The sequence below is a fragment of the Balaenoptera borealis genome, assembly GCF_965194805.1.
Source record: "Balaenoptera borealis genome assembly, chromosome: 2".
Taxonomy (NCBI): Eukaryota; Metazoa; Chordata; class Mammalia; order Artiodactyla; family Balaenopteridae; genus Balaenoptera; species Balaenoptera borealis.
This window is the reverse complement of record NC_138867.1, coordinates 72,239,748-72,263,521: the sequence shown is the minus strand read 5'-3', so window position 1 is coordinate 72,263,521 and position 23,774 is coordinate 72,239,748. Positions and strand designations below refer to the sequence as shown.

Sequence of the window (23,774 nt, the reverse complement as noted above, 5' to 3'; positions counted from 1 at the left end):
AGGAAGGAGAAGAATCCAGGAGGGAAAATAAGAAATCTTTGCAGAAGGTGAGATACTCAGATTAAAAATTTTTTTCAATTAAATTGAACAACACCCACTTTCTAATCCACTCCCCGTGTTAATGATTGAAATCCCATCTCCAGCGCTCATTGGGTGTGTGATCTTAGACAAGCTTGTTTCACCTCTCTGAGTTACCAACTGTTTTCAACCATAAAGTCAACGTTTTGCAACCCATCTCATAGGATTGCTTTTAGGATTAACTAAAGCAGTGAATGTGACTTGCCTAGTACTGTGCCTGACAGTAGAATACAAGTAACAGACTTTAATTCCCCTCACCCCACCCCGGCCCCGCCAATCCAGTTCCACATCACTCATCCCCTTTGACAGAAGTTTGACTTCAAAGACTGCTGTCTAATCTCTGAAAGCATTTTTCCTTTTCTTACTTAATAGCCCAGTCACCATAAAAAGACCACATTCTGTTGGACACAGATTTTAGTGAAAGAAATGCCTCCTACGAAGATGTAAGCTTCCTGAAGGTAATAACCATGTCTTATCAATGTTCACATTCCTCAGAAACTTGAGTTTCTGAAGAATTTCCAGTTAGGATATCTGAACCAAAAAGAATGTTTGAGCCCACTATATCAACATTTAATGTTTTATCAATCCAAATGACACCTTTTTAAGGTACAATCTTGTCAGCACTTACTGTTCATTAAGCACAATGCTTGAGGACTCATAAAGCAACAGTAAACAAAAGCAGCCCCATAGTATGGATGATAATATGAAGGAATAACAAAGCAAAAAAAAAAAAAACCCAAAATATTTTATAATATAATAGTTGTTTACTGTGAACTATTCACTGTGCTAGGTGCCATCATACATTAGAAAGGAAAACCAAGGGTCAGAGACTTGACTGGCCCTGACTAAAAGTGCCTTACCCGAGTTCGTCTTCAGACCTCTCATTTCCTAATGTCTGAGACCTGTGCACTTCACATACTGCATCCCAGAAGACATGCCAATTATGAATTTATGGACAAAAAATGGTTTGGTTTGAGGACCTTAATTATTCAGATCTATAACATCAAAATTATTCATTGCTAGTAAAAAACAATAATAATGTCTAATATTACTATTGCAACATACAAAAGTCTCATTTAATCTTCACAACATTTCTGTGAGGTACATATCATTACCTTCTCATATGAATAGATGTTGAAATTCAGGCAGAGGAATGGCCTTTCCCAAGTGACAGACCTTAGACCCACACACTGACCCCATCACCCAGTCCAGAGTTCTTTCTACCATACTGCCATATTCTGCTCTCCATGCTACTTTGCCTGAACTTCAGTGAAAAAAGGGCAAAGGAAGGGATGAGGATGTGGAATTATTACCATTTTGGTCCTTCCTCCTTCCATTATCTCAAGTGCTTTCTGCTGAACAAGGATTTTTTAAAAACTGGGTGTCTTCTGAGAAGGCATTCTGATCAAGTATGGATTCAGTAAAGCAAGTCTTCCCACTGAGCATGGTTGGGCAAATATTAGAGTGATTTTCCAAAGGTCCTTAGTTCAAGCTTGGTTTTCAGTGCGTCCTTTTTCTCTTCCTTAACATCTGTTTTCAAACCAATAGTGAGTAATCACTTTATAAGCTAGCATAGCTCTGGGGTATTTAACAGGTGCTGGAACTCATGTCTAGGTCACCAGTTCAGATCCAAAGATATATGGTTCCCTCTTCTTCTAACCTATGACTTCAAGCAGTAAGACCCGACCAATATCTTTCAACTAGTATATTGTACCACAAAACCATTCTTCCCTACTTTGATTTAGAGGTGCTGGTGAGGAATCAACTAGGATTGTTACCACTGAGAACTAGCAGGGCAGTAACCATCATACAGTCCATTGACACATAGCATGTCTTTTATGCTGTTAGAGGCAGGACAGCTGGATATAAGCAACCAGGTAAAGTAGGATAGCATATATTCCTTAAAAAAAATTCGTTTTGAGTTTGGGAAAGGTGAAATTAGGGTGAGAAGCAGAAAGAGAAGCAAGGAGTAGTTGACAAAGAAAGATAATGATGATCCAAATTTGAACTAAATCAGAAAGAATGACAAAATGAGTCAATAGCGAAACATGGAAAGGAGAAAGAGTCAAATGCCAAATGTATCAACTTTGAAGAATAGAGAACCCGGGACAATAAAGCAGAAGGTCAGCTAATTCAGCACTCAATTATTCTTAATTAGCTTTTTGATGATCTTTAAGTATTTAACAACTTTGTCTTCAGGTATTATTAAGGAAAGACGCCTGAATCAGGAAGACTCAATAATATTTACAGATAATATCCTGGTTCCTGGAGTGGACAAAAGATGTAAAGGTGTCGTTCACAGCCTAGCACTTGCAAAGGCTTGTTTCTGTTCGATTGTGCCATACCTTACATATTTCTTATTTTACTCCTTCTTGAACCCCTGTTTACAATTGTGAAATGCCATATTAGCAAGAGTGAACACTTCTATTTCACTGTTCTCACTAACAAATATTTACTAATTTAATCTTTGCAACAAACCTCTAAGATAGGATCTATTATTATCCCCATTTTACAGATGAGGAAACTGGCATAGAGAGATCCGGCAACTCTCCAAGGTCATGGAGAGTGAAGCTAAGATTCAAACTCAGGCAGTTTTCTCCAAGTCGTTGCTCTTAACCATTACACCATATTTAACGCAGTTAAAATATTTTATAGTTTTCTAAGTATAAAACTTTAGTTACAAACAAAGCTATAGGTGTGTTTCCAAATATTTAGTGGTTCTGTAACTTTCCTGAAAAATACAAGTTTTTTATTCAGAAACTATGATTTAATTCCTAATCTATTTAGGTATGCAAATTATATTTTTAGAAATAAAAAGGATAATATTATTTTATCTACATAATTATAATAATTACTATATAAATATGAAAATTTCATGAAGAACCTAAAAATTGTAATATTTTAACTGGCTTTGTTCAAAAGCTAAGCCAGAGCTAATGGAGCACCTCTTTGAGGCATGCCTAATTTACAAATAACAAAAGACTCCTATATTCCTATCATCATTTCTGGACACTGTAAACATTGTTTGTATTAATGAAAACGCTAGTTCAGTTGGTGGCATTTCAAACAAGGAAGCAGAGGCTGTACTCTGGAGCTGAACATAAACATAATTGGAAAAGGTGATGATGAACTAAACCATATTTACACAAGCATTTGAAATTATGGCTCGTGAGTCCTGTAGAATAATTTTCCCCTTTAAAGACAATCACACACAGTACCCTATTGGTTCATTTCTTGGCATCTTATTCATGCTATAAATCTCCCAGTTGGGTAGGAAATCTAGTCCATATATCACCACCATTTTTCAAATTAAGCTCATTTCCCTTGCTGAGTGCTTAGACGAAGTAAAATCTCAGGATTTCTCAATTTGTTTCATTATGTTTTTGAAATCAGAATTTCAACCACTGGCAATTAGAATGACAAACTCCTAGACTTTATATCATGGTAGGGGAGGAATGTGCATGGGAGTGTGTGTGTGTGTGTGTGTGTGTGTGTTTCATTCATGTGCCCAAAAAGAGACTATTGCAACGATGACAAAAATTTAGGACTAGAGACTGGTAAATTAAGTATTCTCTGAGAAAATGCAAATTTAAAATGAGGTGGACTTTACCTCAGTTGCATATTTATTTACCAGTCAAAGTCATAGAAAACCCAACCTCATTTCAGGCTTCTTGAAAGGTAAACCAAAAAAGGATTAAGCATCTCTGATAAAAGTGTGCAGATATGGCTGGAATGCTGAATATTACAGATAAAAAAAAAGAAACTTTCTACACTTAAAAAAAAAACAAAAAAAAAATACCAAAACTTATTCTGACCAAAAATCATTTCGAGGCAATCTAATGAGTAAATTGTGAACATATCAGCCTGAAGCTTTCCTGAAAGTTGCACACTTGGAGTTTCCATCTCTGGCCTTACTAGAAGCATGAACTTTCCATCTATATATCCCAGACATATACTCTCCAAGAAGACACCAGCATAAAGTACACTAGGGTAGTGGTTCTCAAAATGTGATCCAAGAACTCCTGGAGTTCCATGGAAATCCTATATATGGCTTATGATTTAAGCCAATCAGTGGCAATGGCCATCCTCTTTGTTTTGGCATAAGCTAATATTTACTTATGATCTACAGTAAAATTAGACATCAGCTCCTACTGCCTCATCAAAGAGAGCATTAATTCTGATGAATTACTCTGAAGGGTATGGCTGGAGTAGGAGTAGGCAGTGGATTCTTGGCTTTATCCAAGTGGCCTGAAGATTGAAGTATTTTTCCAGGCATGTTCTTGGACACCCACTTCTATGGCATCCTGAGATTTCCAGACTACTATATTCTTTGAGAAAAAGTTTATCCATTCTAAAGGAGGTAGGTTTCAAATGACTATATGGGGTGTAGTTTCCATTGGAATGATTTCTCTTAATCTTGAGCTTTTACCATTCCCATTGCTGCAGTGCCTGCCCAAAGGGACCGTGGTTCCTAAAGTCTTCAGACTGCCTTTCAGCACATTAACATATTCTTCCCAATCTCACAATGGTAGCACCTTAAGGGAAGGAGTTATGGACTTTTTTCTTTCTTTTTATCTTTCTTTTGTTGTATGCCTAGCACCTAAGAGTCTGCTCCATAGAATGATCTTAAATGAATACATGAAGATACCTAAAGTAGATGATTTGCTATAGAGTGATACTTGATTACCTAAATGTAAAATTATTATCACAAGGAAAGTAAAAAACATAATCCTAATGTTTTTTAGAAATGTCTAACCACCTCACGCCCTGCCAAAATGTTTCCTGATACAAAGGGCACTTCTGTGACAACCTCACTCCCCTGCATAGTCATTTGAGAAAGAACATGGGCTACCACTTTCACATCATTGTCTCCCTGCCTCAGATATATGACACTACATGAATCTAAAAACCTTCTCTCAACCCCAAGCTTTAGACCCACTAAGCTTAGGCGTCATTACCAATTCCATGCCATTTTATGATAGCATCTAGACCACAGTGCTTAAGCATCTTACAACAGGCTCTTTCATGGGCACTCGTGTTTTGGAGAAGGTGACCAGTCTGTCACCATTCAGGGCTCCCAATGTCAACTCACTTTTCTGCTGACACCTTTCTGGCCCATCAGAGATTGTAGAGGAGAGATAACTGTGAAAAGACTATTTAAGTCTGATCATTGAAGCAATTAAACAATGCATCAGATTAAAATGGTATCACTATCATCTTAACAACTTAGACTTCTTAAAGGACTGAAGGAGAGAAAGAAATTTGATAAACTTTGACTTCAAATTTGAGTTTTTGAGCTATTTACCTCCTGAACTTAAAATTTCCAACTTGCATCTGTCCGTACATCTGCATAATTATTCCCTCTATGTGGAATTTTCTTCTTGGCCCCTCCAAGACAGCAAACTCTGTCTTCTGGGACCATGTTCAATGTGATCTCCTCTGTGAAATCTTTCCCAGTTTCATCATTAAAACACACTCTTATAATTAATTTCTTTTTTTTAAATTTATTTTTATTATTTTTTTTGAATTTTATTTTATTTATTTTTTTATACAGCAGGTTATTAGTTATCCATTTTATATATATTAGTGTATATATGTCAACCCCAATCTCCCAATTCATCATAATTAATTTCTTACACACATTTCTCCTTGGTCAAATTCTAAGGCCTGTGTCTTGTTCATCCACATTTATCTACATGTCTACATAACATTGAGTGTTAGATATATTAGATACTAAGCAAACATTACGTTCAATGTAAATAATTAATGAGTGCAACCACCCGTCAGAGATTTCAACTCCTTCTCCCTAAAATGGATGTAGAATTAAGCCATGAAAAAGCAAACCACCTTAAAACTTGATAATTTTTTATTATTATTAAAGAAACCATTCATCAAGGAGGGATGAAAGATAAATTTCCCCTTTGGCCTTACATCCTTGTCCTTTCAGACTGGGCAAAAACCAAACACATTATTATTCAGGATAATTTAATTCTCATGGTTCTGGGCTACTTGATTATAATTATCTGCTGTAGCACTAATAAAGAAGAGAAAAACATATAAAAGGTAAAGCCATCTGCCTTGACAAAACCAAGTTCCAAACAATTCCAAGGTCTTCACTTTTTCATGATGATTATATATCCGAGGGGTCAACATTAGAACAGATTTCAAACTCCTGCTCATTTCCTCAAGCAAGTATGATGAAACCAAAAGATCAAATAACGTTTTCAATTGATAATATCTCACTACAAATTCTTAATTTTTTACAAATGAATTATTAAAGTTGCAAACGGTAGTGGCTTTCTTTAAAGAATTAGTTAAAGCTCTCTTTAAGTAGTTAAAGCTCTCTTTAAGTACTTAAAGGATAATAGAGAACAAGAAAACTCTTCTGTAATTGGTTAAAGGGCAAAGGTATGTGTGCTGTTCACAGGGGGTGGGGGGTAGTGGTGGAAAAAATCCAGGTGACTTCAATTCAACTAAATAACATGACCCCTATTTGCTGAGTAGAAGAACCAAGCAGTAGGCCAGTGAAGGAGGTCTGACATGAAAGATGGATGACTGCTGAGTCAGAAACCCTGGAAACAAAAGTAAGTGATTTTTTTTTTACCAAAAAGAATCAATACTTTATATAGCTAACTAAGCTGCCTTCTCCTCCATCAGCTAGGGTACAGGTAAACATTGAAGATATTGCAGGTTTGGTTCCACACTGTTGCAATAAAGTGAGTATTTCAATAAAGTGAGTCAAAAATTTTTTGGTTTCCCAGTGCATATAAGAGTTATGTTTACACTATACTGTAGTCTATCGGGTATACAATAGCATGTATAAAAAAATAATGTACATACCTTCTTTATTGCTGAAAAAATGCTAACCATCATGCGAGGCTTCTGCGAGTCATAATCTTTTTGCTGATGGAGGATTTTGCCTCGATGTTGATGGCTGCTAACTGATCAGGGTGGTGGTTGCAGAGGGTTAGGGTAGCTGTAGCAATTTCTTAAAATAAGACAATGATGAAGTTTGCCTTGTTGATTCTTCCTCTCACAAATGATTTCTCTGTAGCATGAAATGTTTTTTGATAGCATTTTCCCCACAGTAGAACTTCTTTCAAAATTGGAGTCAGTCCTCTCAAACCCTGTCACTGCTTTATCAACTAAGTTTATGTAGTATTCTAAGTCCTTTGTTGTCATTTCAGTAATCTTCACAGCATCTTCATCAGGAGTAGATTTCATCTACTTTGTTTTCTCATCCATAAGAAGCAACCCCCCACCTGTTAAAGTTTGATTATGAGATTGCAGCAATTCAGTCACATCTTCAGGCTCCACTTCTAATTCTAGTTCTCGTGCTATTTCCACATCTGTAGCTCTTCCTCCACTGAAGTCTTGAGACCCTCAAAGTGATCCATGAGGGTTGGAGTCAACTTCTTCCAAACTCCTGTTAATGTTGATAATTTGATCTCTTCCCATGAATCACGAATGTTCTTAATGGCATCTAGAATGGTGAATTCTTTCTAGAAAATTTTCAATTTACTTTTCCCAGAGCCATTAGAGGAGTCACTATCTATGGCAGCTATAGGCTCATGAAATGTATTTCCTTAATAAGACTTGAAAGTTTAAATTACTCCTTGATCCATGGGCTGCACAGTGGGTGTTGTGTTGGCAGTCATGAAAATAACATTAACCTTGTACATCGTTCTCAGAGCTCTTGGGTGAGCAGGTGCATTGTCAATGAGCAGTAATATTTTGGAAGAAGTCTTGTTTTCTGAGCAGCAGGTCTCAACAGTGGCTTCAAATATCCAGTAAACCATGTTGTCAAAAGATATGCTGTCATCCAGGCTTTGTTGTGCCATTTAGAGAGCACAGGCAGAGTAGATTTAACATAATTCTTAAGGGCCCTAGGATTTTCAGAATGGTAAATGAGCATTGGCTTCAACTTCAAGTCACCAGCTGCATTAGCCCCTAATTAGAGAGTCAGCTTGTCCTGTGAAGCTTTGAAGCCAGGCCTTGACTTATCCTCTCTAGCTACGAAAATCCTAGGTGGCATCTTCCAGTAGAAGATTGTTTCATCTACCTTAAAAATCTGTTGTTTAGTGAAGCCACCTTCATTAATGATCTTAGCTAGATCTTCTGGATAACTTGCTGCAGCTTCTATATCAGCACTTGCTGCTTCACCTTGTATTTTGGTGTTATGGAGGTGTTATGGTTTCAACCTCATGAGCCAACCTCTGCTACCTTCAAGTTTTTCTTCTGCAGCTTCCTTACCTCTCAGCCTTCACAGAATTGAAGAGAGTTAGGGCCTTGCTCTGGATTAGGCTTTGGTTTAAGGGAATATTGTGGCTGGTTTGATCTTCTATCCAGACCATTAAAACTTTCTCTATATCAGCAGTAAGGCTGTTTCACTTTCTTATCATTCATGTGTTCACTGGAGTAGTGCTTTTAATTTCCTTCAAAATTTCCAATTTTCCTTTGGATTTAAAACTTGGTTAACTGTTTGGCACAAGAGCCCTAGCTTTTAGCCTATCTCAGCTTTCAACATGCCTTCCTCACTAAGTTTAATTATTTCTAGCTTTTGATTTAAAGTGAGAAACGTGTGACTCTTTCTTTTCAATTGAACACTTAGAGGCCATCGTAGGGTTATTAACTGGCCTAATTTCAATATTGTTGTGTCTCAGGGATTAGAGAGCTCCGAGGAGAGGGAGAGAGACAGGGGAACGGCGGGTCAGGGGAGCCGTCAGAACACACATGACATTTATCAATTAAGTTTGCTGTCTCATGTGGGTGTGGTTTGTGGCACCCTGAAATAAATGTAAGAGCAACATCAAAGATCACAGACCAGAGATCACCATAACAAATATAATAATAATGAAAAAATTTGAAATATTGTGATAATTATGGAGATGTGACAGAGACATAAAGTGAGCAAATACTGTTGGAAAAATTATGCCGATAGACTTGCTCCATGCAGGGTTGCCACAAACCTTCAATCTGTAAAACAAAACAAAACACAGAGTCAGTGAAGTGCAATAAAGCAAAATGCAATAAAATGAGATATGCCTGTATATACTTTACTCTCCTTGAGACTCAGCTGCCTCATCTGTAAATGGGACCACTGTAACATCCTTCACAAATGATAAGGATAGGTAGACCTGAGATAACAATTCTTTCTGAACTCACCTGGAAAGGGTGAACACTAAGATAGAGGATGCTAGTGGGAATTGCATTATAGAAGAAACGTCTGAATGGAAGGCTGAGTATTGGAGTCTATTCCAATTACAATAAAACTATGGGATGACCTGGTGTTGATAAATAAGTAAATAGCTCTTTGTGTCTGAATCCTCACAGATGGACCAGGGGATATTTTCAGGACATATAAAGCAGTTGAACCTCCTAAGCAAGAGCAAAGATATAAAAGTCATTTGTGGGTCACAGAAACTAAACTGGCTCCTACTGACACACATTGCTAAAGAGGCATTATGGAGTCTTCACAATGGTGTTATTTAGGCATTAACAGAATCAGCCTAATTACTTCCCATTTCAACACTTGGACTTTATACTTCATTACTAGCTGTTAGTTATCCCTTTAGACAACTTAGTGACACAGATGCCTATTAGTCCCATTGTTGCAATAAAAGAAACTGAGGCAGAGAAAAGTTAAGGAATTAGCTCCCACCTGGCTGGAATTTTTAAGCATATTAAATGCTTACTCTGTTTCACCTCTTTCCAGATACTGTATAGACAGATCATAACACCCAGTTGACTGATGAGCCAGCTGGATCCTGCTGCCCACCTCTTCTCTTCCTCCACTCCCCCAGCGAGAGACAGTCTTCAGTTAACAGAAAATAAGTGGACAAGACGATAAGAGGAAACCTTTTATTTATTTATTTTTAAAGTCAATAGTCCAGTGACCACTCTGTCATTCTGAAATTTTGTTCCTCATCCTCTAGACTATATACTCAGCTGAGTGGCCAGTACCTTTGGAGGCCTTGACTCTCTGTTAGTAGAAGGAAATTGTGCCTACATTCCTCTCAGGCCTTGCAGAAATACTTTTTATCAAGAATCTTTGGATTTCACAAAAATCTCTAGAATTCTTTTCTCAGACTGCAAGTTTAATTATAATTTAAGATTTGCAAGACACATAATTTCCCCTTAATTTAAATTTCTTCTTATTCTAGTAGCATTTTAGTTTTGTATATCAGTGAAAGCTTGTACATGTTTAAAAAAATGATTGTTTAGAAAATTAGGCTTGCTATGTTTCCAAGTATTCAAGACTTATAAATTTAAAACTAAAACAAAACACATTTTATTTTCAAAAGAGAAAAAAACTACTTGTTTAGTTTTGAATTTAAACTTTAAAGTTTTATGCTGGGGAATTTTTTTTCCCACTTTTCTTTTTAACTAACTCATGTCTCACGAATCTAGTTTAATTTTCCTAATATTTATAGTTCCTGTTCAATAACCTTATCTAGTCATGGGAGTGAAGAAATATGTTTTATTGTTTTGCAAGTTCAGACTTAATGTGCATTGTTCACAAAGTGATGGGGAAAAGGCCATTTTGTGGAAAATGATTCAAACTATCACTTTGCAGAAATGATTCAAATAAAGAGGTGATATCCACTTGGTGAGTAGCCTGTGGACTGCACTCGTGACTTTGGGATTTTCTGCCCTCTCAAGGCTTTGGGTTTCCCACCTGTCCAGTGAGGGAGTTGTTCTTCAGCCCCCTCAGAAGCTTTATGATTTTTACCACATAAGTGACTATAGCCTTTATTTAATATTTGGGCTACTGTGCAAATATCACTGCAGTAATTTTTACTTAGTTTTTATCTTTTAATTAACTTATTTTATTTTAACTTAAATGTGTTTTGAAAGGAAGTTTTGTTTCCCTGTCATACATAGAGGGTAACCTGAAAAAATTAATTTAATGAAAACCATACAGTATTAAGTTCTAGCTCCACATAGTTGCCTGAGGCTTGCCTTCTATTTCTTAAAAAGAAAGGGAAAACTGTTAGATAGTTCTTTGTCAGCACCAGCCTGAGACTTTCTTCTTGATATAATTAGAAGTCTCCAAAAACCTGAAATGCAGTGAATTTCTCATTGTGTCATCCAGTATTGATATGTCTCCTAAAATTATCTTGTACACACTAGTGGTACACATCCCTCCACCTGGGAAACACTGGGTTGCATGTTGTCCAAGGCCTCGGCCAGTTCTAACAATTTATTATACTGCAAATCAGTAGTTTCTGTTTACAGGCACACAAAAGACATAGAGGTGCATTCCTCTTCTGGTGCTTTGAACAGCTAAGATGCAAACATCTCGTAGGAAGAGCTGACTTGTCTCTACTCCATGACTCTGGGTAACTTGTTCAGACACGAAAAGGTAATGAGGAAGTGTGCATAAGAAGTGGTCAACTTGATTTGGTTGTTACAAAAGACCTTTATCTAACCATCAAATTGGAAAATGTCATTAAATCAGTCAAACTATTTTTGACAGAGCCGAAAAGCAAATGCTGTGATCAGTTTAACAGAGTAGCTGTATTTTGTTTGTTTTTGTTTTATTTTTTAGAGCTAATGCTTTTTCTTTTTTGTATTTTGATAGCAAATTGATGCAGTTTGATAATACTGCAAAACTTAAGCATCTTTAACATTGTCTAACTGCCCAGTGACCATTTATGTGATGAAAGTAAATGTCTTAAAAACTGAAATGAATGGCTATTTCCACTTATAACTTTGTGTTTGTTTTTTTGCTATAAGCTTGTACAGTAAGAGCAAAAGCCTCAGTTCAAAACCTTTGCTTCCTCCTTTGTAGAGTGCTGCTAGAGTTACACAAGTGACCAAAGCTTAGAATCTTTTTGTTACCCAGCATGAAGTAAAACGAGTGATTAAAGCTGACTCACATAGAAAGTAGCAGTGGAAAATTAGTGGGGAAATTCATTGTTAGTTTTTTACTTCTACTGCCTACATAAAAAACACCATACTGACAACTGAGATATCAGTATTTTTCAGTAACCCATTTTACTTGGCAGACGCCCCAAAGAGTTCCATCCATCTGCCTGTGACTTGGAGGTGATACTTTTCATAGTATTAAAGCTGGTGCTAGTCACTTCAGATACTCACTTCTGAGTGAGGGAGAGGTAGCTCACCCTCACCAATAGCAGCCTCAAAAAATCCCCCTGGCACCTGCCACTATGAGATTGCATTTTCAGTTAGTGCAAACTTCTGCTGCTCCCTTATGCCTTCACCTACTTAATTCCTACTTCACTCTGCTTAGAAAACAGTGAACACAGCCCAGACCCACAAGTGGCAAGGCAAATTACCCACAGTATCTGCAAAACCAGACCCTGGGGTGGAATCTTGAAATTCAGTAGCTTGGTGTTTTGGAGAGCAAGGGCCTGGGAACCAGGAGACTGGATTCCAGGTCCAGCTCCATGACTGACTCTGTGACAGTGAGCAACTCAATTATCTTCACTGATTTTCAGTGTCCCATGCTCTAAAAGAAAGGGTGGGAAGGGATCTGGATAGCCATTTCTTACTTTAACATCCGATGATTCTGTCTACTTCCTATGGTATTACACTGATATCTAGCATTAAAAATATTGTTCAATAACCTTGGACTTTAAAGTAGCAACCCAGTCTGGCAGAAGGTTTTAAAAAGAATAGGCAGCATAAACTCTCATCAAGTCATGCACTTTATTAAGGACTTAATAATAGACCCACAATAATAGACCCACAATTAGACAGACAGGTATTTCTGGTTTACTGGTTAACTCATTGACTCTGCTAGGTATTGACCTTCAGAAAACTAAAGAATGATAGATATCGACTTAGCCATTAAGTAGTTGATCTGCAAACATACCTGCATTAATATTTTATTGATTGCATTTCATTTTAATTGTAGTGTGGTTAAAATTCCAATGAGATAAGTATCTTCCTTTACTGTGAAAACCCCAGAGAACAGTAGCTTCGAAACATTTATCATAACAATAAACATAGACTATTACCCAACAGTTATGCTTAAAGATGCCTGTGAGTGACTAGACTAATATAGGCTTTCATGTGAAACCAATGATTTGCATGGCACTTCACTGGGACGTCATGTTTCCACAGATGAGCAGAATATTCCTAACCCAGAGGGCTAGCTGGGAAAATACACCTAAACTATGATTTACTTTTCTACAGCAGCTCCATCCTACAACCTAAAACTCAAAGCCAAAGACTATGTTTTCCAAACATGTTGTCAAAACCAAAGGAATATATTTATTTATTTTAAATTTGAGCCAAAATATGATCATTTGTAATCACACAATTTTAAACTCTGATATTCTTTTTTCCAAGAGCAGTGGTCGATTTTTCGAAAGGTAGCAGGGAATAGTAATTTCAATCAGCCAACACCTGTTGATATTTGGCTCTTCTAAATAAATAAGTGGTAAACTTCAATAGGAGTTTGGCTCAGCTTATTATTAAAGTTGCTCCAGAAAAATGATCTTCAGTTTGCTGGAGTTGCCTTCCTCTGGTCATTCAATCAGCACACTATTGAGAGCCTACTATGTGTCAGGCAGGTAGTAATCTTCTCATGTGCATTCCTTATCACACTATATTTTTCCAATGAAATCAAATAAAAAGCATCTGGTGACTCAAGCTTAGAACCATATTTCAGAGGCCAAATATCAACCCACTCCTGCAAATGGAAAAGAAAAGGAAGTCGGAGCTAGTAACCATGAAAAAGTATTCTGTCCGAGATCCCAAGATCTCCTTCAGCTCTGCCATCACTTTCCTGAATTCTATACTTTCCACGCCTCATTTTCTTCAGAGAGAGGAGGCAACCTAGCAAAGAGGAAGAACACTGCCTCCGTGGCCAGACACATTTGCTTTTGAAGCCTCACTTCTCCATTAACCAGATGTGGAACCTGGCAAGTTTTTAAAACTTTTTTAAGCCTAAGTTTCTTCTCTAAGTTGGAAATAATAATATCCTACTCAAGGTTGCTGCAGGGATAAGATGAGATAATGTGAGTAAAGCTCTTAGTACTGCATTTGCAAATGATAAGCACTCAGGAGAGTGTAGCTTCAATTTAATCTTGTCATTAGCAGAGCATAGAGATGACAGATGAACTAAGATTTATTAAGTTCCTAGTACTCCTTGGGCAAAAAAAAGGTTCTGGAAATTACCCTGTCCCCATTCTTTCCCCACCCTCACCTCACCCCGGTTTCTTCTTTATGAATTTGAGAGCTAATTCTCTAGCTTATTACCATCACTCCCTTCATCTCCTCTTTCTAATTCTTCATAATTCGTTTTAGAAATATCACTGTACATCAGCATAACCATCAGCAGAGAAAAACAGCAAAAGAAAAACAGTAAAAATTCAAATCACTAGCTAAAAGTTATTTAGTAGTAGTTACTTCCAGGTGGTGGAATTAATGATAATTTTTATCTTCTTGACTTATGCTTTTTTTTATGTTTTCCAAACTTCTACATTGACATAAGAAAAGAAAAAAGAAAAACTATATTTTAAAAAGTGTGTGTGTGTCTGTGTTTTGTAGCTGAGGGAAGTTGCTTATAAAGCTCAGTAAAGAGTGGTTGTAGGGGATTGTCTGAAATAACTGGAGCATGCATGAGCATCAAAAGAGAATTATTTTTTAGCCAAAAGCCCAGGACTTAGGGTTCAAAGACGTTGATTTCAATCCTAGCACAATGATTTAGTAGCTGTATGACCTTAGTCACTTAACATTTCTAAGCTTCATTTCTCTCATCCATAAAATGGGGTGGTAATATCATTCTCCAGTAATTCCTTAAAGATCAAGCAACATTGCATGTGAAAAACGTATGATATATGACACAGAGTTAGAGCTCAAGTGTGTTAGTTGACTTATAACCCGAAGAGTATCTAAATGCTTTAAAAAAAAGTTAACCGGAAAATTTAGACAAAACTCCTGCACTCATTAAAATTACCTCATGCATTTGGATGTTCCATCCATACCTGAAGTGTGACATAGTAAAAACTAAACTTAATATTCTTCCACATAATCCCTTCCCAAAGTAGCTCCCTTTCTTGTATTTATTAGCACTGTTGATGATAAGATCCACTTTATAGTTCCCCAAGCTAATAACATCAATTCGTTCCAACTTCTGATTTTGCAATATTTGATCTGTTGCTTCTTCCAGTTGAGGTTTCCTCTGAAATATTGGTTTGATTTCACTCTTTTTCTCTCCTTCAGCGTTTCTCAACCTTAGCTCTATTGACATTTGGGGCTGGATTATTTTTGTTGTGGGGGTCTGTTCTGTGCATTGTAGGATGTTTAACAGCATCTCTTAACCTTTTGATTTGTGGACCATCCTGGACCACATATTTTGTGACCACCAAATATGTCCCTAGACATTGCCAAATGTCTCCTGGGAGGAGAATCCACTCCCAGTTAAGAACCACTGCTCTTCTTGGCTCATATCCCATAACAATAGCACTCTTGAGTTACACCATAGGTCCACATAATACTAACAGTAGTGATAGCGACTTTAAAAAATATTTACCCCAAATTTAGTGTTTGAATCTATTTGCTATAATGAATCTCCATGTAATTTCCAGAGAGTGTACAAGAAGATGCAGAGTATGCTGCATTCACATCTCAGCTATTCTCTGAATAAGACAGCGCTTTGTGTTTGCCTGTTTTGAAGGTGTTATGCATTATTAAGTGAAAACGTCTCCCACATCACTAAACCTCACTCTGGAAAGTAACCATTTTTTTTAAAATGGCCTCATTTGTTTATTTTATTTTGTTAATTGCATTCAATATGTATTTTTCCATATTATCTTCTTGTCTATTTACACTAGAACACATATTCATTGTGGTGTAGAATGAAAATGCAATATGTACCTGATACTATCTGTGATCCACACCAACACATTCACTAATGTGCTCATTAAATGTTAAGTAAGCAAGTATTATGTGGTTTTTATAATGCATAAATCCTTAGTAGATTATTATATACATGTTTAAGTATGTTAATGATGTTTAGAGGAACTGGTGGGTTTTCTACATGTACTAAGAATGCATTATTATTATTATTCCCATTTAAAATAATTAAATATTTGCTTTTGCTACACACAAATTTGCCTTCCCACATGTTTTTCAGAAGTAGCTTACATTCAGATAATTACGAATGCCTGTAGTTATATCCCTGGAGTATTTACTATGTTACACTTTGTGCTACGTATTTTATATACATTATCTCTTTAAAATAAACTGCCTCAGCAGAGACACCTAGAAGAAAGAATAGAGAATAGATGTGGAAGAGGGGTAGAAGACTTCATTTTAAATTTTTTTAGAAAATATGTATGTAATTCTGGTTCTTAGTCCTGACTGAGATAAAAAACCAGCTGTCCTCATTGTAAGGATAAGACATTCCTGTCCCTCACTTTGCATTTACTCCTCTGTCCTCCAAAGTCTGGCTTATGTTCCACCATTTAATTAAAACTCTACCAGCCATATTCATCAACAGCCTCTGTGGTAAACCCGGTGGGTTTCAGTCCTTATCCTAGTGACTTCCTGACTTTTTGTTTTTAAGATCACTTAGTCTTTTTAAAATACTCTATTCTCTAATATGTATCCTCAAGCTAGATTTCTTGCCTGATCTGCAGACCCTAAATTTATCTGCACACCGGACATGACAACTTAGATGTCTTAGGAACACGCTTATAATTCGGTTATTAGAAACTGAATTCATCACATCTCACTACCCCAAATCTGCTTTTCCTCCTGTGTTTCCCATTTCAAGAAATGTGTTCATGATTACCTCCATTTCTTGAGCCAAAATTAAGGCATGATCCATGGCTTTTCCCTCTGCCTTAGCTCTATTATTCAATTCAGTCATCAAATCCTGTTAATTCTATCTCTTCAGTAGCTCTTAAACCCATCATGTTTTCACACTCCTGCTACCATCTTAGTTCTGAATCTCATAATCTTTTGACTATTTTATGCAGCAGTTTCCTAATTGGCCTTCCAGGTGGACAAGTACATATTAAAATAAACTGTTTATTTTCCTGAATTGACCAAGTACGTATGCTTACATAGGGAAAAGAAGACGCTTGACATAGCTGTCAGACCATGCATGACATGGACTGGTACAGCAAGACTGCAGTTTGCTGGAGTTGCCTTCCTCTGGTCATTCATTCAGCACACTATTGAGAGCCTACTATGTGTCAGGCAGGTAGTAATCTTCTCATGTGCATTGCTTATCACACTATATTTTTCCAATGGAAAGAAGGAAAAGACATCTGCAGGAAGAAGGCAGTGAGAGTACCAGTAAAGAACAAGCAGACATTAGGTTCAGGGGGGTGGTGAAGAGTAGCTAAATACGATTACCAGGAGTCATACAGGAAATGCCAAGCACTGAGGTAAGAACAAGAACCAAGGATCAGTGACTATTGAAACAAACCAAGGTAACAGACAGATAGAAACCAGGGGGCAGCAGTAGCAGGGTTTATAGGATTCTGCAGAATATCTTATTTTTCATACAGGCCATTTTTAATGGACCAGATGCATACTTGCTGGTTCTTGTACGATGGCATCTTAAAAGATGTCATGTAGTATCTTTCTTGAGATACATGGTCTCAAGAAGTGGGGGTAAAACATTTCAACTGTGTATCAGATTAGGAGATTAGTGAATTGAGCCATAAATGGTCAGTAGAAGAGAATAACTGAGTTAGTTCATTTGAGGGTAAAAGTAACATTTATGTCTAATTATATGTCTTTTGTATCTCCTCTACCTCAGCTTCGTTCTAGGATCTCTTAAGGCAAAGAATTTTGCCTTTAACCCATATCTATCTGTCTCTGCTTATAATTCCTGCTTGGGCTACATCAGGCTTCTCCATAGTTTAATTTTGCTTACTTTGAAAGAGGATTCTGTACAATTTGTTCCTGCCACTTGCCATCGTATTAGAGAAAGTGTTGACATGATATGTTGATCTTTGGATAGAATATTAAACAACCTGTAAAAAGAATTAGGTACAGATAAATAATGTATATAGCAAAGGATGTCATTTTAGGTAAAATAAATACATGGAATTTGGAATTTTCTAAAATACTCCAGTAACTTTCCTTGGACATCGATTGAAGTAATATTTTGTTTTCCAATCAATATTACTTTCTTACTAGTAATTCTCATGTTCTAGGTTAAAAAATTACCGTCTCTTGATTTTGTATTTTTAAAAATTTTAGTGAAAGCAGATAAAATTTTTCACTGTCTATCCAAATGTTACAGATCTATATAAATAAAAATTTGAGATCATATTCCTTGGATAGTTGATAGATAAAAGCAATGAATGAAGTGTAATTTGGAAATTGTATTGATTTTTCCAATTTAATGAAGCCTAATGCACATAAAATAAACATGGAGATTTGCAAGGTCTGTTTAGCTCTTCATTTTGAAGTGCTGAATATTTTTATTACTTTTTTCTAACTATAGCCTCTAACTGATTTTGTGGGTTCCATTGTCCTCAGGGGTAACTCTGAATGCTATCTTTTAAAAGATGAGGAGTTATGGAATGGATTATATGAAATGCTATATAGTGAAGAGTAATTCATAATGATTATGATAGCCATTAATTAATAAATCCATTCTAATTATAATTACTTATGTTAATGGATCAATAAGAGAAAAAGGAGGGTCTTTAAGTTGCAGGAGAGTGGGCATGTGGGAAGTTAACAGAGGATAGACCTTGATAAAGCTATCAGTTACATGGCTTGTCCATAAACATTTGTCACATGTCCTTTGAGAAGACAAGATTCTTTTTTCTGATGAGACTACCCATGTCCAAATGGTTCAATGCCGACAAACTCTTGCAATATTTCCTCCAGACTACATGGCGAAACATCTCAAGGAACAGCTGGTTGACCTTACTAATGATCTGATTTCCTGTGAACTAAAAAAAGAGTATCGCACAAGCAAGGTGGCTGTGTCAGGACCTAAAAAAATGAAGGGTCTGAATTAACCAATATGTGTCTGGCTGATATTGCTATACCATATCAGTTTCTAGTGTTCTGTTGTCTCCAGGAAAACTGTCTTACATTTTAATCATACTTCATAGTTTGCAAAGGATTTAATATATATTATAACACTGGACCCTGAAGAAAATCCAATGAGATGGGTAGGGTAGATTTTTGCCAAGATATATAGATAAAAAACAGACATCTGGAAGTATCATAAAAATGACGCCAAATTAAATCTCCCTTCAGGTAAGGAGTGTGGCCCGGATGAGAAGTTGATTGAGCATCTCAACCAGAGGAAGCCACAGCTGAACACCAAGAGATGATTCCACACAGAGAAGAAATCAGCTTTTTCAGCGATCTTCATCTCAATATCAAAAGATCCTTCGTGCTTTTCCAGCAAGAGTTCCCAGTTCCAGGAACCTAGGTACGGGTTTGCTGTCTAGGTATTGGCTTCTAAACAGCTTGATTTAGATGCCTTTCCCAACAGTCTGAAGGGGAAGGAGATGTATTCATCTCATTAGATTACATGGAACATGAGAAATCAGGTGGAGGGAGGCTGTGGTGGGGCCTCTTCAAAACCTTTCCAATTCCTCTATCACTGAACTGGTCCTGGTTAAAGGCAACATTTTGTACTAAGAGGTAACAAGAGAAAATAATCTCACAGACACTGTAGAAAGAGAGATAGTTAACGTTGTACCTAAAGAGCTCTTTAACCCTAAACACAGTCAAGAAATAGTGAGGGGACTTGCCTAAAGCAACTGTATCTTCAGGGTTAAGACAAGGTCTTGGTCACTGACTGACAGTAGCAACAGCAAAAAAAAAATCATTGGCTAAATAATGAAGTGAGAGCAGAGAACGAAAGAGGGAGGAAAGAATACACGAAAAAGAAAAATAGGAGACATGGAAAAGTACAAAGTTGAACTTTAATTTTTTTTTCCATTTTGAAAAAGTACCCAGAAAAAAAATCATAACCATAGCTATTATATATAGGTTTAAAATTCAGGAGTTAGCTACATACCAACATAAGTTATAAATTTATGTCCAAGATCAATGGCACATTTTTCTTTCTGCAAATCTTATTTCGGAATCCCAACCATGCGGCGTGAGGATTGACCCTGGCAAAAAGATGGACATTGTTAAAAACTAAAATGTACCTAAGACTCTAAATAGAAATGTCTTCATTAACACATTTTTAATATTATATCTCTAAAATCAGAATAATAAATCATAATATGACAGGATGGAAAAACGTTTGCATTTCAGGTCCTGTAAAACACGTGTATTTCTGCTTTCAGTAATACATTCTACTTGCTGAATAGATTTCAGTTTCAATTTCATTGACATATGTTTGATAAACCTAAAGTTTTAAGCATGTTCTTTTAGTAAAATGTCAATTTGCACATATATTCAATTTGCTTCCAGTCTTTTTGCCATGCATTTATTGACTTTTAGCTCAGTTCCTGAGGTTCTTAAAAATTATGTAGGGCTATTTTTCCTTCGTCCCTGATATGGGCACTGATCTAACTCAAGTTATGCACCTAGAAATTTAGTTGTAAGTAAATAAACATAATATTCACTGTAATAAAAATAGAACAATAAAAATAAGAACCTGGAGTTATCTCAGTCCTTTATACTGTACAAGGCACCTTGACAGGTGACTCAGTCATCCTCTATTCCAGAATAGAGTTGCAATATGGTGATTTTGCCCCTTATTGTATATTTTAATAAATTTTTTGCTGTAGCAAATTGAAATCAATCAGCTCACATAATGAGATCTACTTGAGACAAATATATTCAGGTAATTTTGTTATTTTGCTAACAGTATCCCCCCATTTACCTCCTTACTCCATTTTTATCACACTCAGTAATAAAGGGAAGAGAAAACCTTTGGACATTTTATGACAAAACACACAATTGTTAAATGGAAATGTTTGCTGGATGGATCCTATTTTCTCTAGAAAGAAGTATCTTTCATTTTACCTCTACCTTGAACAATTGTCTGGAAGTATTCTGATGTTGGTTTAGTCACCTGCCCTAAGTCACATGGTTTGTAGCACAGGTAGAGACAAAATCTAAAATTTGTGGTGTTCACCTCATTCAGGACTGTATCGATTTTTAACAGGGAAAAGTGGAAAATTATTTTGAATTAAACCAGGGATCATAAACATCAGCAAGGAGATGAAGAGGACATTCTCAATCCCCAAAATCTTTATGGTCAACTGTACATGGTCCCAATTACCTAGAGAATTCTGAAACCCACTGTCTGAATTTTCTTTTTTTTTGATAATGTCTAGCATCCCTTCTGATTGATTCCTATATCCATTTTAATTGGTCCATTTATTGTTAACAGCTTTAGTGAAGTAAAATTGATATATAACACACTCTTCATATTTAACTGTATATTTTTTAAAGTTTGCCGATGTGTATTCACCTGTGAAAACCATCACCACCATCAAGACAACAAACATATCCGTCACCCCCAAAAGTGTCCTCATGCTTCTGTAATTCCTGCCTCCTGATCCTTCCCCTTGGCAACTACTGATCTGTCTTCTGTCACTATACATTAGTCTGAATTTCCTAGACTATTATATAAATGATTTTGGTCTTGCTTCTTTCACTCAGCATTATTTTATTGAGATTCTTCCATGTTGTAAAATGTACCAATGGTTTGTTTTTTGTATTGCTGAGTAGTATTCCATTATTTGAATATACTACAGTTTGTATATTCATTTACTTGTTGATGGACAATTGTATAAATTTTTAGGGTTATTAGAGATATGCAGGTTTGGGCTTTAGATAGATGTACAGTTATGATTGCATTCTGTCTCTTCATTGCATTCATACTCTTCTAAGCCTAATTAGCAGTTCATCATAGTGTAAATTTTGAAAGAAGTATTTCTTTTTCACAAATGACAAAACATCAACATCTCAGGATTGGTAAGCTATTACATTTCTTTTGTTTAATTTAGGCTGGGTCTATATATTAAAGAAATTGATCATCTCCATCAGTCAGCAAGGTGTTTGATTGACCTGAGTATTCAAATTAGTGAAAATGGCTGATCTGAGAGCTTTGAGAATAAATATAGCTTTCTGCTGAGTTTCATTGATTCTTTCCCTACTTGTTCTTTTGTTTCTATTTGTTGGAGGAAATTATGTAAAACTTAAGCATTGCTAACCTTTTTTTAATAAAAATTAATTATAGCCTTATATCTATAACAAAGAGTGAGAGATATATATCATCAGGGAAAAAACTTCCATTTTTATTTTATAATTTTAAGAAGTATTTTAAAAAACTAAGAATGGAATTTTTTGAAATTTGAAAAATCTCTTGAAGTTATTTTTTCATTTGGTTGAAGGGTATAGGACAAAAATGGGGCAGTATACTAATTTCATTCATTGGCACTATAGGAATATACTCATATTTCACAGGTATACCATTATTAATGCCCAATCCTGTAGTCCTTTTTCATGCAGAACTCCCACTGGAAGTACCACATGAGAAAGAAATGTAGGATGAAACCTGATTATTATAATTCACAAGACTAATTATGACTTTGAGTTTTCCTGGATAAGCTAATTCCTTCTGCACCCTGGGATCAGTAAGCACAAAAGTAGTCTCACAAGGATTTCACTGCATTTAACATTACATATATTTATAAATAAACCCAGAGACATTAAAGAGTACTTTGGCTCTCTGCTCTTTTCTTTGTGTTTTGTTTTTAAAGTTATAAAAAGTTTAAGTAAGAGAATGCCACAGGTGTAGTTTCACTGAAAGATAAAATTAAAAAATAAGGCACACACCAATCACGTATTTTTTTTGGCACTGACTCATTTGTTTTAAATAGACTGTTTATTTTTATTGGCATCACTGATGAATAAGACTAAAGAGGAACATGGGAAAGCAAGGATTAAAGAGAACTTGAAAGAAAGGAGAACCACAAACAAGAGTTGGAAGGAAAATAGAGAAAGAGGAGGACTGCTGTAAGATAAAAGAAGGCTGGCAGGAGGGGCTCTGCTTAATTTTCCTTCTTTTAATTTTTTGTGGAGAGCTTTGTGAGTGACAGAAAATGATTAGATATTCTTGAATGATCTGAAATCTGTGTTTGATTTTTTGGTGTGACAAATCTCACTAACAGTGATTCCAGAGTTTTTTATGATGCCACTATAAACACATCCCTCCAACAGCCTTTTTTATTCAGTCACCCATTGTACATCTATCTGAGAGGGAGTTTCTTTGTGTACTGAGTAATTTCCATGTTGTGAGGTTTCTTGTCTTCAGTTACCTCCAGTTTTATGCTTTAGTCAGAAAACTCACATAGCATTCAAAAAGGAAAACTCAAAGCAATATAGACTTTTGTGCCTTTTACAAAGAATTAGAGCTGTGTGCCCCTACCAATATAGCAATATATTATATAAGGTCAATACTCCTTTTCACACGCCTCTAATACAGATGCATTTTATGAGGTGGAACAGCAAACACTGAATCACTCTAGTAGAGATACACAAAACAAGTAATTATCGCTAGTTGCAGAAAAATAATTATGCAGTTGTGTGATGAAAACCAGTTTTTAACTGGGAGGAGAAATTCTACCAAAAAAGCATGTGGAAAGGCTAAATGTTGTGCTCTGGAAAATAAGCCATTCTATAAAATCTCCTAATGCAGCTGTATCATCCAGAAGAGGTACCATACTTTTTTTTATAATAGCACATTGCACACTGGATGTAATACA

At 36.1% G+C, this 23,774-nt stretch overlaps 1 long non-coding RNA gene across 2 annotated transcripts in view; it reads right to left on the bottom strand.

Moving 5' to 3' along the window:
- LOC309622545 overlaps positions 1-23,774 on the bottom strand; it is a 54,416-nt gene that overhangs the window by 7,299 nt on the left and 23,343 nt on the right. Inside the window, exons 2-3 of one of the 2 annotated variants that reach the window (XR_014240958.1) lie at positions 17,945-20,159; positions 6,919-9,054 (exon numbers count right to left, since the gene is read on the bottom strand). This is a non-coding gene — a long non-coding RNA (uncharacterized lncRNA). Of the gene's footprint in view, positions 1-6,900; positions 9,055-17,944; positions 20,160-23,774 lie in introns of those variants that run through there. The other variant, XR_014240959.1, reaches the window with a different exon arrangement.